General features: G+C 47.3%; 1 long non-coding RNA gene across 1 annotated transcript; it reads right to left on the reverse strand.

Moving 5' to 3' along the window:
• Positions 1 to 11,617: 11,617 nt before the first annotated feature.
• On the reverse strand, positions 11,618 to 17,879 carry LOC110357248 (uncharacterized). Its single transcript, XR_002410795.2, has 4 exons — positions 17,591 to 17,879; positions 17,397 to 17,469; positions 13,236 to 13,335; positions 11,618 to 12,911 (listed from the first exon to the last, which is right to left on the reverse strand). It is a non-coding gene; the product is annotated as an uncharacterized LOC110357248 (long non-coding RNA).
• Positions 17,880 to 18,265: the final 386 nt, after the last annotated feature.

Below are 18,265 nucleotides of genomic sequence, written 5' to 3' on the forward strand. Positions count from 1 at the left end.
TGTTTGGTCAAATTTTAGGCATCCTGATGGCAGGAGACTGCTGCATCTCTGGGCCCTTGCTCAGCAGTTTCAAAGTATGAAGGTTGTGGGTAGACACAGGCTGACTGGGTCCAACATGACAGCACATATCTCAGATCTTTTGGAAATTAGGGGTTTAGTCCATGGAGCTCCCATGGTGTTTGCCAGGGACGTGGCTGCATGAGACACTGCAGCAGTGCAGACAGCTGCTTAAAAGGCTGACAAAAAGCAAGGAGCGTCAGTGTTTAACAGAAAGGAGATTATAGAGCACAGGGTCCTCTGGTATTTGCCAGTTTACCACAAGGGGAATCACCACCCTTTACTGTGGGCGCCTTTGTCCTTGGTTATCACGAACATCCATTGCCTGGGCTTGTGTTTCTTGGTTTTTTCAAAACCAGCTGGAGTCACCCTACCCTCCCTCAGAGAAGGCACCAAGGTGTAAATATTTCTGTAGCACCTGAGGGAAAAAAAAAAAGAAGTCAAGTACAGGGTCTTGGGGGTTTAAAACGTGCAAGTCTGACACATGCCATGAGGGCGATTTTACCCATTCTTATGCACCCATCCCAAACATGGGTTTATTGAGCAGATGGTGTGTTGAGGTACACGACATCTCCATAGAGGGAGTGTATACCTGTGTGTCAGAGATTAATTTTCAGACTAAGCAGTTGAGGGAAGCTGCGTTAGATTGGTTTGGAGGGGGTTTGTTCCCATGCCCAGGAAAGCTAAGCCCAGGCATGTCCATTTCTCACCCACTTTTGCAGTAGAGTTGATAAATGAAAGTAAATGATTTTTTTCTTGGGTTGGAAGGGGCCAAGAGCACCGCTGGAGGACTGGTGTGAAGGCAGGATCATCCTGTTAACTCAACTGAAATAATGGAAAAAATAAGGGAGTACATGAAAAAATGAAAGAATGCCCCAAACATAAATTCATCCAGATGTGCTTATGAGTCACATAATGTTACGACCCAGGTTCCTGCTGGGCTGCAGGGCTGCTACTCCTGCCGTCCTCCCAGAGCCTGGCAAGATCCTTGCACACAAAGATACTCCAGTCCCATTCACAATAAAGACAGGTGAGTCAGCTCAATATTCCCCAGAACCAGGCCCTTGTTATTTTTCTCCCAGCAGGCAGTGATAGCATCGGTTCATGATTGTGTGTAACTCGTGGCTGTCCCATTCCCTCCCTCTCCCGCATGCATCTGCACTGGGGCAAGCGACAGAGCTTGGTTTACATCCTAACGCACCCTTGTTGGAAGAACCTGGAAGGCAGTAGTTGCGTGTAACCTGCATGCGTGTTTGCCACAGGCAAAATACATTCACTCTGCACTTGCATAAATGGAAAAAAGACACATCTATAGAAGTGTGAAAACTGTCCGTGCCTGTCCATGCTTTGTGTTTCCTCAGGGCTCCATGGAGTCACCGGATTTGCTGCAAGGCTTCTGCCTGGGACAGCAGAACCTGGTTTTGTCTTCAAATTGTCTCCCGTTCACCCAAGATATGTCTCATCCCTTTCTCTCCCACCCTGCGGGCAGCTGGGGCTTCTCCCAAGGAGGGAAGACTGGTGTTTCCATGCACGCTTTGCTCTGGCCTCTTGCTCCTTGTTGCTGGCTCAGCCTGGCAGGAGAGCCGGGAGGTGACAGTGGCACAGGACTGTGCAGCGGTGGCCTTGGGAGGGTCTGCACAAGGGCAGGAGCCAGGACCCCCAGCTGCATCCTCAGATGCTGGGGGGAAGCGCCCCCTGCCCCTGCACCCCTCACGGCAGCATCTTGCCTGGTAATGCAGGCAGCAGGCCACATTAGCTTCAACCCCGCTGCCTCATGCCTGTTGTTTTTGCTCTTGTGTCTGTTAATTACTCGTGCTGATTGGGTTTCGTGAGGAGGGGCCGGTGGCTGGGAGGTGCTGGCATGTGTGCAGGCGTTCATCTGGCCAGGGCGGCTGCGCTGCCTCCTTGCTGATGCTGCGGCAGAAGCAACAGCTCGATGACCTTTTCAGCGGATGCTTGGAGGAGGGTTTCCTCCTCTGTGGTAAGAGCAGCAGGTGCAGGACTTTTCTGTCAACAATAATGAAAATAGTGTTGGGGAGGAAGGAAACCATGGGGGCCAGCAGCGGCTGCTGCCACAGAAGGCACTTTGTCCTGGACCCTGGGCTTCCTGAGGAGGTGAAGGTGGTTGCAGTAAGGCTTGGTCTGCATGAAGTTCAGTTACTTGGATGTTACAGCTCCTTGAATGAGCTTTTCTATGTGTGTGATAGCTTGTGAATAAATTGGCTAAGGAAGACTAAGCCCTGTCTGAGTTCAGCTGGTGATAGGTAGCTGCTTTGGGCCAGTTCTGCTCTCAATTACACGCCTGTAGACTAAATAATTCATCAGCAGCTAAAAGGTGTGCTGTCACACTGCGCACAGCTGCAGCTCCCAGCACTGCCCGGCCTCCTCAATGGCTAATTTCGGACTAGTGTCTGAGAGTGAAACATCACTGGGAATGGCTCCTTGTTTTATACAGGTAGGGATGGTAGAAAGTGATCACAGTTACTGTTTTTATTTTAATTTTGTAAGGACTACTGTTTTCAGCCCCTACTGCTGTGGCTCCTCTCCAGAGGATACCTGATAGCACTGCCTTCATTCCCTCCACTCCTTTGATGTACATTTTCTCAGCTGATTTATACCACTCATCCTGCCTTTTAAACTTAGTACCTTGCCATGTGTTTTTTCCAAACTGTTTCTTAGGAACAGGTGAACTTGTAAGACAAACCCAGGTGGCAGGCTGGGGATTTGCCAGGGTGTTGCATTATTAATCCTGTGCAATTTCTGCCCTGAAATGTGGGGGAGCAGCAGGAAACCAGTTGGGTGCTGAGGACATTTGCTTTAGCACTTGCTTTTTGCATGTGCCTGTTTAAAGATGTTCTCTGTCACAATGTTGTCAAGTTTCAGTTTTCAGTAGTATTTTTACTCTCAGGCAAATTTGGTTTTGTTTTGTGTGGGGTGTTTGGTGTTTTTTTTCAAAGAACTTAAAAAAAAAAATAAAGCCACCCAACCCACTGTAACATTTCAAAAGGCACTTTTGTTTCCTGCCCCATGTGACAAGCAGCCAGAATACCTTTCTGAATGCAGATCTCTTACAGGCAAGAAAACACGGACACATAAAAAGGGCTTGTTTCTGGTGCAAGCCCCAGGGGAGCTGGTGGATGTTAAAACCTGTTTAATGCCTGTGGTGGTGGGGTCAGTCTCCTGTGCTGAGCTGCCCTTGTGGCAGCTTTACCCAGCCTTAGAAACAAATACGAGCAGGAGCCACCATCCAAGCTTGCAGGAGGTAGCAATGTTCAGATTTGGCTGCCCACGTGTCTGCAGGGCTGCTGCAGCACCAGCCCTGTCTTCTCCCGCATTCATTTTTGTTTTCTATTTCCCTTTGCCACTTGCTTTCTTTGGCTGGGTTTTAACCGTTTCACACATGCACGGTGTGACTCCAGCAGCTGGAGCTTGCTTCACACCCCTTTTGGTCTAGTTCTTTGCTATGTCTTACTGGTTGCCCTCCCATGTACGTCCTCCCATCAACTAGCATGGCCCCACCAGCCCCTGCCACCCCAGCTCCCCATTTTTTCCAGTTAATAAAAGAAATGGCTTGGTGCCTTCACCTTCTCATAAATAGCCTCCAGCAGTGCTCTGGGTGTCTGTAGGGGACACAGTGACATCATCCCGTCGCTCTGCCCAAGCCTTGTCCCTCCAGTGAACAGTCATGCGACGGACAAGGATAAAGCAGTTCATGTGGATTATATAAAACATGGCATGGGGCAGGGCTGAATCAGCAGTGTGGGGCTTTCCCCTGCCCCAAAACACTGCCTCGCTCCTCCCAACACAATGTGGGGAACCCAGCTTGGGCAACCCTGTGCTGATGGGGGTACGTATGCACCCACGCAGCCATGTAGCCTATGTGCCTTCACGGGATGCTGCACTGTGCTCCGCACAGCCACATCGCCACTGGCATGAGGGGGGAGGCCTCTGCAGACAATAGAGTCTGCAGTTGGGGTTGCTCAGCCTGGCGAAGGCACCAGGGAGACCTTATTGTGGCCTTCCAGTGCCTAAAGAGGGCCTACAAGGAAGCTGGAGAGGGAATTTTTACAAGGCATATACTAATAGAACAAGGGGTAATGGCTTTAAGCTGAAAGAGGGTAGATTTGTATTAGATATAAGGAAGAAAAGCTTCACCACGAGGGAGGTGAGGCACTGGAACCGGCTGCCCAGAGAAGCTGTGGATGCCCCATCCCTGGCAGTGTTCAAGGCCAGGCTGGATGGGGCTCTGAGCAACCTGGTCTCGTGGAACATGTCCCTGCCCATGGCAGGGGGTTGTGACTACATGATCTCTAAGTTCATTTCCAGCCTGAAGCATTCTATGATTCTGTGATAATACTGTTCAAGATGCTTTTCCCTGAAAGCTGTTTCCCTGAAGGTTTTCACTGCCTGGGCACATGCAGCATGACTCATCCTTTTATTTACACTTTTTGCAGCTTCCTTTTGCATTTGTTATACTTTGCTGGAGAAAATGAGATTGTTCCTGTTTTGCTGGAAGGGTTTACAGTGCCATGGCATGGTACATTTTGGGAGAATATTGCTGTGGCTCCACTGACTGCTGTTTGGAAACACAAGTTTCTTGGTCCTACAGATAGACTTCTTGAGCATTTTTGTTTGACTGGTGGAGGAAAATTTAAAGGGAAAATGTAAATGATGGGCATAAGCATAGCTGATACAAGACCTCCTCATGAGCATTTCAGAGGGCTTTTCTAAAATGAGTCAAATGTCAGTGCAATCCTCCTGGAAAAAAAAAAAAAAAACAATAAAATATCTTTAGGATCAGTTACCTAGAGATCAACAGATCACTCTGCCATGCCTGGCCCCCTCTGCTCTCCTGAGGAGGCTGCCTGGCCACCCACACACCCCGTGCCAGGCTGAGTGCATCTTCCCTTGGGGACTGGGATGCAGCTGAGCATCCCAGTCGCCTCCCACCACAGCTGGGGGGCGGCAGTGCGGTGCTCCCCGCTGGCACAGCAACTGGTTCATGGGAGCTGGGGGGCTGACGATGCTGCAACAGCAAATCTTCCTTTGTGTGGCCCCTGTGGCCACCTCTGCTGAAGTTACCATCACTAGACCCTGTTCATTTTATGGTTTTACACAGTTTCAGGTTCCAGATGGGATGGAAGAGAAGCGAAACCAAAGCAGCACGAGAGGCAGCAAGGGATTACATTTATGGCAAGTCCACATGTATTCACAGAAATACGGTTAACTAGGTTCTAAAGAGTTTTACTTAAATCTGTTAAGTTTCCATCTGAATAAGGTCTTTACAAGCAGACAGGTGATCTGCTTCAAGTTCACTGCAGGCTTAGCTGTGGGAACAAGTTACCCCATCCCACAGATCTGCTCTGACTGTCTGTAGAAAATGCTAAATTGAGGTAACGTAGCCCTGATGAAAGGGAAAAAGTGGGAATTAGCTAAAGAAGCATCCGTCCCAGTGGGTCAGAGGTATGATATTTTCATTTAGATGCTTTAATTAACTGAACACTATCTCCACGTGTAAGCTGCTTCTCACTGTTCCAAGAGATGGAGGGCACTCAGGCACAGGACAGCTGATTCTGTGGCTGCTTCACTAGGATCATTACTCCCCTCGCTCTGTGCATATAAACACTGCAGTCCTGCCAAGCTAAAACCATGTCCCGGCTGGGTCACCTCAGGTAAAGCCAACAGGATGTGCGGTGACTTCCCTCGGCAGCAGCACAAACAGCCCCAGATCCCTGCTGGGAGCAGGTACCTGGCACCAGATGCGCACTGTCCATCAGCGGCGGGGGCTGGCACCCTCTAAACAAGGCTCTTTTTCTTTTTTTTTTTTGCCCATGCTAAAAGGCGCGTAGCACCAGGCCGCTTGATTGCCTTACAAAGGAAAGTCCAGGCTCGGTGGGGGTGCAACTGCCTGTTTTATTTTTGTCATCCTTTGGATGTTTCTTTGTGTGCTGACTTCAAAGAAGTTGTTATGAAGACAGGTTTTTAGTTTTAAAGAGCAGCGTGAGGAAAAGCAAGCTGCCAGCCATGAGCTGGGTACCTCCAGAGGAAGGCCATCAGGGATGGAGTTGGGCTCTGAAGCCCAGAAGTGGACCTGGACACTGTTGGAGATTAAGAATGGAGGAAAGTGGGGTTGAGGGTTTCTAGAGAAGTGCTACCATGGGGTCCTGGGAAGGACATCCCACTCAGCACCTCCTCTGCTTTTTTTGGATGACTTTGGTTGACCTGGAGAAGAACATGGCTTGTCCTATAGAGCTACAACAGCTCTTATGGTATAACCCTAAAGACTGTGCTAAGTAACCCCCCTCCAGTTCCTCTTCAGCACTATTCAGCACAGAGCACTATTCTCCAGGACTGACACCAACAGCAGGTGAGATGCTGCTGCCCAGGGTACCTCTGCATCGAGGGTGGAGGGCCTGCATGGCCGTACCCTGATGGCCAGATGGCCGAGGCTGGTGGGAACCACTGTAGCTCACAAGCCAGTTGCATTTTTCCCAGACACCTCGCCCTGAGGCAAGCCAGCTGTGCTTGGCCAAAGCCTTGGTCTTCTTTCTGAATGCAATGTCTTGGTTTGAAATGATCAAGGGCTCTTTCTTGGAAGGGTCGATCATGCTCTTGGGTAAATATCTGTGCCCAATTTATGCCCAGAATTTTATCTGCATTATATTTTTTTCCTGTATTGGCTGAGGCCAGTTTTTATGGATTATTGGCAGAATCCAAGCTGGTGAAGACCTTACTCTTAGGAGTGTCCTCTGTCCTTCAACTTGGTCTGAAGGTCATTTACGTGTCCCTTATTCTAGCAGCAGCACCTTTCACAAAGCTAAGAGTCATTTGTTCAGTCAGTCCTGTCCTTCATCTGTCAGTCTGCATGTTTCCTTATGCCTTAAAAAATACCAGTAGATGTTTTTGCTCCAGCGCTGCCCTGGAAACTCACACTTGGTACTTTCTCCACCAGGAACCCCACACCGTACATCACCGCTGCTTTCCAGGATGCAGGGCGGAGCCTGACCCTCTTGTTTCCAGGCTGTTTACTTTCATGCTTAAAAATAAAACGGGATAAATAATTTATAAACTTTTTAAAAAAAATTACAGATCATTCCTCTCTGGCCAGCTAAAATGAGTGTCTCCTGCAAATACAGGTGCATTTACTATCACAAGGGCAGCAGTGCCTGAGAGCATTGGGCTCGGGTCCTTTTTTGTCACGACTGGGCAGTAGTTTTAGGGAAGTCTGACTGTATCTTCCTTCTCACTCCACTTTTGTATCTCTCTGGTAGGTGTTTCTGCACTGCTTGGAGCAAAACCCATTCTCTTGGTGCTTCCTCTGATGGAGTAAATACGTGCTCAGCGCCGTGGCATTGTTCTTTGGGTCTGGGTTGTTTCCAGCTGATTAATTATTACAGCCGTGTGGTAGTTTTTACAACAAGAGGACAAGGATGTGCGTCACATCACTGGCCCGAATGGACCAGTATCCTGTCTCCAGCCATGACTTGGAACAGGTATTTTGGAGAAGATTACTGGAGCCAGGGCAAGTTTAGAATTATTTTCTCCTTGGTAAATCCTTCCTTGCAGCGTTTACTAATCAGCAGCTGGGAGAGTTTATGAGCTGGAGGTTGCATCTAAATGACTGTATTTAATAGTTCTGGTGGAAATGCTTTGCACAAATCTGTCTAATTCATTTTTGACCCTGTTCATGCTTTTAACCACTCGAATATCCCCTGGCAATGAGTCTCTCCAACCAGCCACATGTGTGAAAAAGTACTGCTCTTCAGCTGCTTCAGAGCAATTGCCTGATAACCATAAAACAAGCATTCTGATTTAATCAGATACACAGGCTATGAAAGTGAAAACATGTCATATGTGCTCAGACTTCCCAGAACTGGACTGGAGCAGTGTAACCATACTGAGGGACTAAAACCAGCAGCTAGCTCGCCACTGCTGCACTAAGCGCATAGGGATGTGTAGGACAGGTGCACTGAAGAAGCGCTGCCAACACTGGGAGACCATTGGCATGGGCGACGCTTTCAAGCATCAGCAGCTGAGCATGAGCAAGTGCATCACAGGTCCTTGCTGCTGCAGAAAGTGCTCTGGGGCTGCCAGCCGTTTGTCCCGTCCCAACAGATGGGATGAGGGATGAGTTAACTCCAGACGCGACACGCGCCCTGACTCAACAGATGAGACCAGGTGCGAGTTAACTCTGGGTTAATTCTGCGCGGTTATGTGAAGTGAATGACAGACGATCACCTCCGGGGTCCAATTCAATTGTGAGTTTTACTAAAAGAACTTGTTGGGATATTGGTTACAGCGAATGGTGACTTGGCAAAAGTATAACAGAACTTATCAACACATTAACAGCGGAAGTCCTACTACGAGTGGTATATTGGCAACCATCAGTAGCTATAATATGAAATTTAACCAGAAATCAACAGCAGAGCTTAAAGATGGTGTCATCCTTATATGTTCAAAAGGGAAAGAGAGGAAGAAAGTGGTAGAGAAGGAAGAAAACTAAGGTATCAGGAAGAGAGAAAGAGATATAGAATGAGAGACAAAGAAATGAGGGTATAGAAAAAAGGAGAGAAGGAAAGAGCAGAGAGAAAGGAAGAAAGAAAAGAGTGAGGGATCCAGTGTCTTACGGCCCCACGGTGTGGATGACAGGACTTATACGATGATGTGTAGCCCCGGTGTTCCACAGTGAGGATGCTGGGGTCAGGAGCGCAGCATCCTTTGATGTCTGGTTCAGTCTGAGGGTCCTCAGGGTGCTGGTATTCTCTTGGTGAGGCCAAGCTGGTATTCCCTTCGGTGAGACTGGTAGGCCCTGGTGAAACTGGTGTTCCCTCGATGAGACTGGTATTCCCTCCCTTGCTGTTTTAGGGTGAGCTTTTCATAGCTTCCAGAGTACAGGAAAGTCGGGGGGGTGGGGGGGGGCAGAAGTTGTGATTGCGAAAGAGGGACAAGTCTGAACAAGTTCTGGGCCATGTTGAGGGTCTCCCTTTGTGTTGTGCAGAAATCCAGGGGGAAATGGTGATTGCAAAAGATCAACAAGCTTCGACAAGCTCTGGGCCATGATAAAGGGTCTCAACTTTTCCCCTTTCTTTGCCAAGCTGGGCATAGCAGGAGATGGGACTATGTGCCCTCCAGCACATCCTCCATCTCCTGTCGTTCAGCCAGCCTGATCTGTGGCTCATTAGCTCCTCGTCGATGTGCAGATCGCAGTGTCTCCTGCTCTGAAAGTGTCGTCTTCTGGCTGAACTAGTCACAATGTTTTCAGCCATGATCCTTATCAATGCTCAACACCGTCCTGCTGCCTGCCTGACCTCAGGGGTACGGCACCCCCAAAAAGGCAGTACATGCAAATGTCCAGCACATCCATGCTTCCAACCGTGCAAAGAACAAACCTATTTTTGAGAGTCTTATAGATCTTCCTTCATGCTGCTGTCTGATTTTCGCTGAAGAATGTTACTTTCTTTCAAAGAGGAAGCAGGTGCTTATGAAGGACTTGTTTTTTTGCAGCAAGGGGAAATGGCAGGACACTTGCCTTAGCTCGGCCTCACTTTGCCTGGTTCCGAAAGCCATGGTCTTGGCACAGAGCATCCCTCCAAATGTGGGGTGAGGGGCTGGAGCCGGCCCAACCTACCCGGGGTGCACACACGTTCGTGCATGAGCGCACCTGTGCCTGCACACACAAGCACAGGCTGTCCCCGCAGTGTGAAGGGCAGCAAGCTGTCTTCACTTCTTCTGTCACATAAAAAGCAGAGATAAAAGACAAGTTTCTAAGGTGACAAAACAGAGCTGAAAACAAGCATTGCTGTCAGTCAGGGGCCATATACAGTACTCTGTACCTTTGTAGTCTTGCAAACTTCAGCTAAAAACCCTAAAGATGAAAGGGAAGGGGTAGGAGAGAAAGGTGATACTCACTGTTTCTCCTTCCTTCACTTGGTCTGCAGACTTCTTCTTCCCTTTCTTTCCAACTTGAATGAAAGCGGCTGCTGGGCTGAGACATTTTTGAGCAGGATTTACTAGCCAGAAGAGTAGCTGGCATGGTTGCTTCTCCAGAAACAAAGCTGAAACCAAGATTTTTTTTTTTTTTTCTCCGAATTCACAGGCTTTTCAAATAAATAAACACAGGTAATTAGTTTTAACCAGAGATTTTTATCTCATTGCTTCACCAATACTTTGACCATTCTGTAGCAGTTGTGGATGAAATGCTGTTTCACTACGCAGGACTTACAATGCTGGGGAGAGTTCCCTCTGGCCACCCTCACTTTTCTCCTCTGACAGTGGTTTGCACAAGCATTGAGCCTGGGTGGCTTTCCCACACACAGCCACTGTGTCCGTGCCCAGACAGATGCTCTGTGGGGCCCAGGGACGCAGCAGCGAAATGGAGCACGCTACAGATGGATGGATTTCTTAGTTGTCCAGTGACAGGTGACCCTTGGGGAAAGACCAGTGCAGAGTTGAGTCGAGTCCCTCTTGACAACCCATGTGAGAGCAGCTGTTCCCTGTGCAAGGCTGAGCCAGGGGAGAACCAAACTCTATGTCGTGCTGGGGATGGTGTCTCCGTACCCTGAGCTATCCCCTTATTTCTGTTTTGCCACGCCATGAATCCAGAGTTTGTGAGTGTATCCTGACACCTGAATTGATTTTTTTTTTTTTTTTTCTAGCAGCACTGAGGCAATTTCCAAATGCATCAGAACATGATATGTTCCACATGTATCAGATGTCATTCCCACCTTACTGGGACAGTGCTAAGAGAGGAGTTTGGCACACAGCAGGATCTAATCCATGTTAAATATACAACGACCTGTTTTTAAGCTGGGCTTGCCCATCTTAGGGAGAAGCATGAATTTTCTTCATGCTTCAGGAGTGGGTAACTTCACCCTGCAAGGGTTTCTCACTTTCCTTAAGCCCCATGCACTGAATAGTCACACAAGTTCTTGGGCATCTTCCTTGTTCATGCCGGTACAGCGCACTCCATGCATGGGCAGGAGATGCTCTAGGACGCCAAAACAGGCATCTGGTTTGGTCTGCAAAACCTGTGTATTACTTACGCGTTCAGCAAAAAGCAATCAACCTGCCACACTCCAGTGTGCAATCAGCGAAGACTTTTCTCTTCGAAATTGCCACTGTATTGCTAGCTGTTTGTGGCAGCTGCTTCTGTTCCCCCCAGATGTCTGGTATTGCTCAGTGCAGGGGCTGCCTGGGCATGCACAGTGTGGGGGGGCAGTGGGCTCGGTTCCCCCCTCAGCAGAGCTTTGCATGGGCCCTGCAAAACGGAAGGGAGAAAAGAAAAGAAACAAGAAGTTCTTTTTGGAATTGTATCATCCCAAAACTGAGAGAAGAAGCGAAATTTAAATGAAAAGGACGTTTTTTAGTAAAGGGGGGTGAACTTGCTAACCTTGCAGTGAGCAGTTCCCATGCTGCAGTCTATGGAGGAATGGCTGGATTCAGCGCAAGTTTCAACTGCTTATTTCCAGTCACTAATCTGTATTAAATATCAGCTGTCGTTACATGAAACATTCCCTCTGTATCTTACAATGAACAGAGAAATCTCAGACTACCTCTGGAGTGAAATTTAGCCAAAGAAAACTGTGTAAGCCTCCGTTTATGAGTTATTGGTAAAGCATTACATGAAAGAACGTGCAGCTTTCTACGTCCATTGTGCTTAGTATGACAAATCACTTATTTACCTTACCCTAAAAATGAATAGCACTTTGACTATTTTTCTGTGTCTGCATCAGAGGTCAGAAAAGGAAACAATACTAAAAGAGAAAGAAAGAGGAAAAAAAGAATACATGCCAAACTTATGGCTGTGAATCCACACTCTGCATCTGAAATTTCTCCCCCAAAAATCTAACACAATAGAAACATGGGCCTGATTTTCAGATTAGTAGTTCATACGATTTTCACTTATGAAGGCCGATAGCAGCACAGTGGGAACTGGCACCCAGCATGGCTTTCAGAACTGGGTGGGTGGTAAGACCAAATGGCAAGTCAGGAAGCTTTTGGCATCAACTGTATGCAAATGAGGCCTGAAATCCTTATTATATTCTAGGAGGACAACCTGCTAGCAGGTACCTGTGGCCTCACAGGAATTGCTGGGCACCCACCAACTCTCCTCTGGTGGGAAAAGGACCCCGACTGGTTTCATCACCACATCTTGTAGGTATGGCCAAAACTAGTTTTGATCGAAAGAGGAAACTGTTCATAGACTGGAAATGTGAAAAAATGGGATAAACCCAAGCGTTCTTCTGTAGTGTATATGACTAGTCCATAAAAGGATGCACTGAGTTACAATTTCTTTAGGCAAATAAATGAAAACTATGACATGCTCCCCAACAGCTTCCATAAGGTAAAACTTCAGTGTGATCCAGAAGTCAGCAAGCAGTGTCTCCTCTCAAAGAAACACAGGACGAGGCGTTTCTTGAAACATCAGTGAAAAGTATTGTACTTGACATTTGATAAGCTTCCCATCCTCAGAATGATATTTACATCTGTTGCTCTGGGAATAAGAGAGTATTTCATACTCCTTAGACAAAACTAGGCTAACATGGAATTACAGCTGGGAGCAGATTAATAAGCTCCAAGTAAAACATATTACAGGACTGTAGCAATTATCTGTAAAAACCAAGCATGCTAAAACTCTGGAAAAATCAGACTTGCAGGTACATTTAAATGGAAATGTAAGCACATGAATGCAGTGAGACACGCGTAGCCAAGCGTGACAGGGATGGTGGTGTCTCTGTGAGATCAATGGCAGTCCAGCCCCAATATTTCAAGGCAGCATCTCATGGGATACCCCTCTTGGTCTGGTCTGTGTTCAGGTGATGGCGCTGGGGCCTTGTTCTTCCACAATTTTCCCCCTGTTTAAATGAAAGTATATGTGGAAATTGGTACTGGTTTATTTTGATCAGGACCAGGTATTATCCTGGAGCTCTTCCATCTTAGCTAGTATAGACACTAAAATATTCCATCCAAATCCTCTAATTTATTATTAGTTCTATATTGAGCAAGGTCAGCTATAGCGTCTTTATACAGGAACTAAAACTACTTAAATCTTTACTTCATTTACGTGATCCAATGTAAAAAAAGAAGCTGAAAAACAGAGCAAAGCTTTAAAATTATCTGCCCATTACCAAAAGTGGTATCAAGCCACAGTACCAACAGCAATCCCACCTACTTCATACCTAAAAAGCTGGACCATCATCCATTCCCCCGGCTCCAGTTCTGTCTGCTGACTGAGGAATAATCTCTCTCCCCCACACAGGGATTTCTTTAGACCCAAGCCTGTAAATAAACCTACTTTGAGGTTGGAGTTTTATGTCATTTTTAGGTCAGACTGAAAAATGCTTCTAGCAGCGATAAACAAACAAAAAAAAAAAACCAAACACCCACCCTCCTTTCATTTCAGCTGAAGTTTAAAAGCAACCTCATCCAACTTGTTCTTGTAAAAAGATAACTTCTCACTCCTTCCCTTGAGTGGTTTGATGGGGTTTTTACATCTCCTTCTGACCTGCAGACATTTTCCCCCTGTGTATACGTAGTGCCCGCTGTCCCCAGGGCAGGTAAGCAGCATCGCTGGCTGACTGTCGGGCTTCGCTTCAGCTCACTTCTTAGAAAGTACAAACCACACTGAAAATCTCGCTGAAAAGGCACTGCATGCCTTAGAAAGCAAAAATCCTGCTCCTGGGCAGGCCCTGAAAGACTGCGTGTTAGCAGTGGGCTGTGACAGCTCAGAGGTGATGGAGCTGCCCTGCAGCCCTGGACAGGTGGTGGATGGATGAGGGGTGGCAGGGCACCCCAATCCCACCCATCTGGCCTCCTGTAGCTACACCTTAAGCAATCTGTAAGTAACCACCATGCAGTTTAATCAAATACTATGTTATGCAGCTGAGCCAGTTTAGGTTTCTAGGTGTGAGCCCAAGCTCCCCATCTCCCTGCCATGTGTGTCTGAGCCTGGCTGTGGTGGGCACCCAGGCAGCAGCATTGCCCTGCAGAACATGAACTGAGCTACTGTTTCTAACTAGCCACTGCAGATATTTTGGAAGGTGCTAGTGAAGGCATTTCGCCCCCTGCCCAACAGAATAATTTTACCATTTCTAAGATTTCAGGTTGCAATGTTTTGCTTTTGCAGAAAAGTGAGTTATCAGCCCCATAGTCCAAGGACTTCTCACAGTAACCTGGTAGTCTGTGCTTTTTACAGGTGGCTCTTTTTACAGGTCACTCTGACAGTGCCTGTTCTCAAGGGAAACTAAACTTCAAGTACTTGTTTTCACCATATGAGTGTGAGACTACCCAATGACCCGTAGACATATACCAAAACAAGTATATAGTCGGAAAAAATGCAGATTGGATCAGCCTCTGGCTATCAGATGGTTTAATGAGCTCAACTCACAGACACAGCCTATTCTCTCTACCTTCTCTATTCACCCACACATAAAGGTTTGTAGATGGTTTATGAGATGCTATGGTCCGCGCCCTGACAGCTGCAAGATGTTCAGGTTGTTTATAGAGACCAGGAGAGAAAAAGTTCAGCGCTGGCCCCTTCCCCACCTACATGCGAAGCTATATCTGGAATCAAGCACCTGATGTTTGCACTGAACCTCATCAACTCACTTCCACTTGCAGAGCTGAAGACAGGAGGAAACAAAAGCAGAAGGCTGCAGGGTCTGAATACAACAGCAGACGTTCACGTGAGACTTCTTCCAACACCCTGCTCTGGCATATAGCTTCAACCTTTTCACCATTACTCTGATCAATAGTTCTTTTTAATACGATCTTACTGGGGAGAAAAGGCTCTTCATGAGGAGACCTACAGCTGTGCATTCAGAACAGATACACCAAAGTCTCTGTAACCTCAGCATGACAGAAAAACCCTTTGCCCTGCCAACGCATCACACCAGCCCTTCTTGGGCTTGTCATCACTCAGCAATTTTTGGTGTTCAGACATGCTGCTGACAGCTTTGTGCGAGCTGCTTAAACAAGAGAACCTGTGCTCTGGATAATGGCAGTGAATCATAATGAAACTTTTCTGGGAAAAGGTTTTTACCAAGGTTAGCCAACAGAGCTGTGAAGTGACCTACCTCAGAGGAAAAATACCACGTATCACACAGCAAAGGGTGAATGGTCTTGGCTGAGGGAAGGAAAGGCTTAAGAATCAACATTGCCTTCTGAGGGAAGAGATAACTAATATTTGGGCTTTCATTTGCTGTCAAATAAATTAGACATAATGGTAAGTAGTATTAACAGAGACTTCTGCTTACCCCTACAACAGGTATGAAACCCAAAACTATCAGAAAAGCAAAATCTGGAGCTTCTGCTTGATGTGTGTTGAAGGGACTGTTTCAAGCTGCTGTCTCAGACAGGTCAGCCTTGCCCTGCCACAAAGTGAGACAAAAGCTGGCTCTGCATTGCAAAAGTCGGTGTGGTTGAGGAGCTTCATCTCCAGCTGAGACGATGACCTAGCTGACTGAGGTAAGAGCAGTGACGTCTGAAGGCTTGTGTTTCTGCCTCCCAGAAACGGTGCTTCAGAGATCAGGAGCCTGATAACAGGCTGCGCTGCTCTGGGTGTGAATAAGGTCCCGCACCACGCAGTGGGAGATGTGACTAGAGAGAGGGCCTGGGGAGAGTTCTCTCTCTTGGATTAAAGGAAATTCCAGGAATTAATGGTGAATGGTAAGATCAGCTGGCTTGATTTTTGTGAACGTTATATTATTAACATCTGGGAAGAGCAAAATTTGATTGAAGACCCATCAAAAGAGCAGCTTGCCCAGGATGTTGTAAGTGGTACAGCTTCTCTTGGGACTCTGGCAACAAAATAAAGATCAGATGCAATACGTTAGGAGCCCGATTGAGTCCAGAGCAACTGAAATGTCCACCTGGGTTTTTTGAGCCACAGAGATTAGTTATTGATTGCAGGGCACTTCTTGCCTGATGCCATGAAGAAGTGTTACAATTAGGAGACTGCAGAGCAAAAATGCCACTATACAAATAAGTAGTCAAGCTGCAGAAATCATATATGGCACAAAAGGTCTAAAGTGGGTTGTTAATTCTAAACAAGTGCAAACCCTGGATTCTGGGAAGAGAAGTCAAGTGGAATGAAGAGGAGAAGGCCTAAAAGCTCACACATGGAAATTGTATGTACATGTTGTAAGTTAAAAGTATAAGAAGAAGGGTGCAGTCACTAGAAGCACAAAGATCAATGCATTAATCTTGATGTTATTTGACCGGGAAGACCTGAAACTTCAGATGTACAAGGCTCCTGTTTCTGTGTCACAGTGGATATCACTATGAACCATGAACATTTTGTTCACTTTGGCACTGAACAGATGGCAAGAAACTAGAAGAGATTCAAACAACAGTAGACATGATTTAAGAGACACTGGAAGAACTGGCTTGAGAAAGAAGAAAGCAAATGTAAAACTAGGGATGGGAAATGTGCTAAAGCTATTTAGAGAGAATAAAGCCACCAAGAGAGGGGAAATATTTAGTTTTACAGAACAGAATATAAACAAAGTGAACCTACCATGAGTAACCAAGGGCTCTGGAAAATTAATACTAGCTGGTCTTGCTGGACTGATTTAAGTTACCAGTCCTTTGTCTTGCACCTTCGCTTCAGCTGGGGCAGCAGCAATGCAGGGAGTGTAGCCTCCTCTCCACTGGCAGCCCACTGCATGGCGGATTTAAATCCTCACAGCTTCCAGGCTAAAAGTGCATACCGAAGTGTGAGCCTGGGTGGCCAGTGCAGGTCTGCTACCATTGCTCTTGCTCCAGTATCCCCAACAGCACAGGGATGAAAAAGCAACTGGGGGTGGCTGTTTCCACAGTTATCCCAGCATGAATTTTTTGTGTATATGAGTAACCCCCAGCAGCAGCTTCTTTGCTGGGCACCTCAATAAATCTGTGTGGAGGTGATGTAACATAAACAAGCACCTTGCTCCCGTGGATGTCCCATACCAGAAACTCCCTTTTCGGAATAGGCAGCTCCAGTATGTGCTGTATCCAACTTAGAGCCACCTGGCCAGCATCTCCTGGGCATCACTTCCCTTCCTGGATGTTACCTGCAGTGTGCTGAAAGACCATGTGAGCCCCAGGGACTTCATCTGATCTCTCCAGCTCCTTCACAAGCCCTGTGCACAATGAGAGATGGCACACAGGAAGGGTGGGCTGCCCACTCCTCCTGGCATTGCTGGGTGCTCATCACCTTTGTGATTGGCATGTGTGCAGACAGCTGGCACCAGCTGAGCATCCTTGCAGCCCCACTCCCTCCCTTTCTAACACTCGTTCCCATTTCCACAACAGACATAAAGTAGCAGATGCCCACACTAAGCCCATACAAAATATTTTACCACGTTCACATCAGAGCTTTTCTGTGATGCGTGGCTTGCTTGTGCCTGGTGGCAGTCTGTGGGATCTTCATGCCTGCAAGCGAGCAGAGATAGAGATGCTGGGGCCCTGGTGTGGTGCCTGCCCGTGCACCCCCACACCCAAGCACTCATACACCAGTGCACCCAGGCACCTGCACACCCGTGCACACACATACCCTTGCACCCAGAACACTGCAGCAGTTCCTGGCAGTGCAGTGGCAGTGCTGTTTGCTGCCTCCCCTTTAGTGTCCATGGCAACTGTCATTGTATAATTAAGTGTTGCCAGGATCCGGGCCAGGAGCTGAGCTTCCTAAAGGAGAAAAAAGAAATCCACCAAAACAAAACCCAAAAACAAACCAGGGAAATGCATGATGTCAAGCCATTGAAATCCACCAACTCCTCCCGCCTGGCATCTCATGCACTTTTCAACACTGGACCCCTGCAATCCAGCCACTGAAGAGTCAGCGCTCAGAGTGGCGTGTGTGCTTGTTTGTGCTGCCACTTTCTTTCTTCCCTGTGGTAAACAAGAACAAACTGTGTCCACTGCTCGTCTAGTTGTTCTTTAAGGAAGCAGCTTGGACAATGAAACATATCGCTGAGTGGCTGAGCTGACAGAACAGGCTACTTATTGCAGGATGCCAGGCTGAAGTGGCTTAAATAATTGTTATTTTGAGACAAAATCATTTACATTTGCTTTGCTGAAAATCCCTTCTCTGTAAGACAGAGATATTTTAATTCCAGACCTTGCAGGTCTCTCTAGGTTTGTCTCCACAAAGAGCAAATTCACTGAGGAAGCGGGAGGGCTGGAAGCAGGGATATGTGAGCCCTTTCTATGCCAGCCAGCTCAGTCC

Source organism: Columba livia, chromosome 4 (assembly GCF_036013475.1).
Source record: "Columba livia isolate bColLiv1 breed racing homer chromosome 4, bColLiv1.pat.W.v2, whole genome shotgun sequence".
Classification (NCBI taxonomy): Eukaryota; Metazoa; Chordata; class Aves; order Columbiformes; family Columbidae; genus Columba; species Columba livia.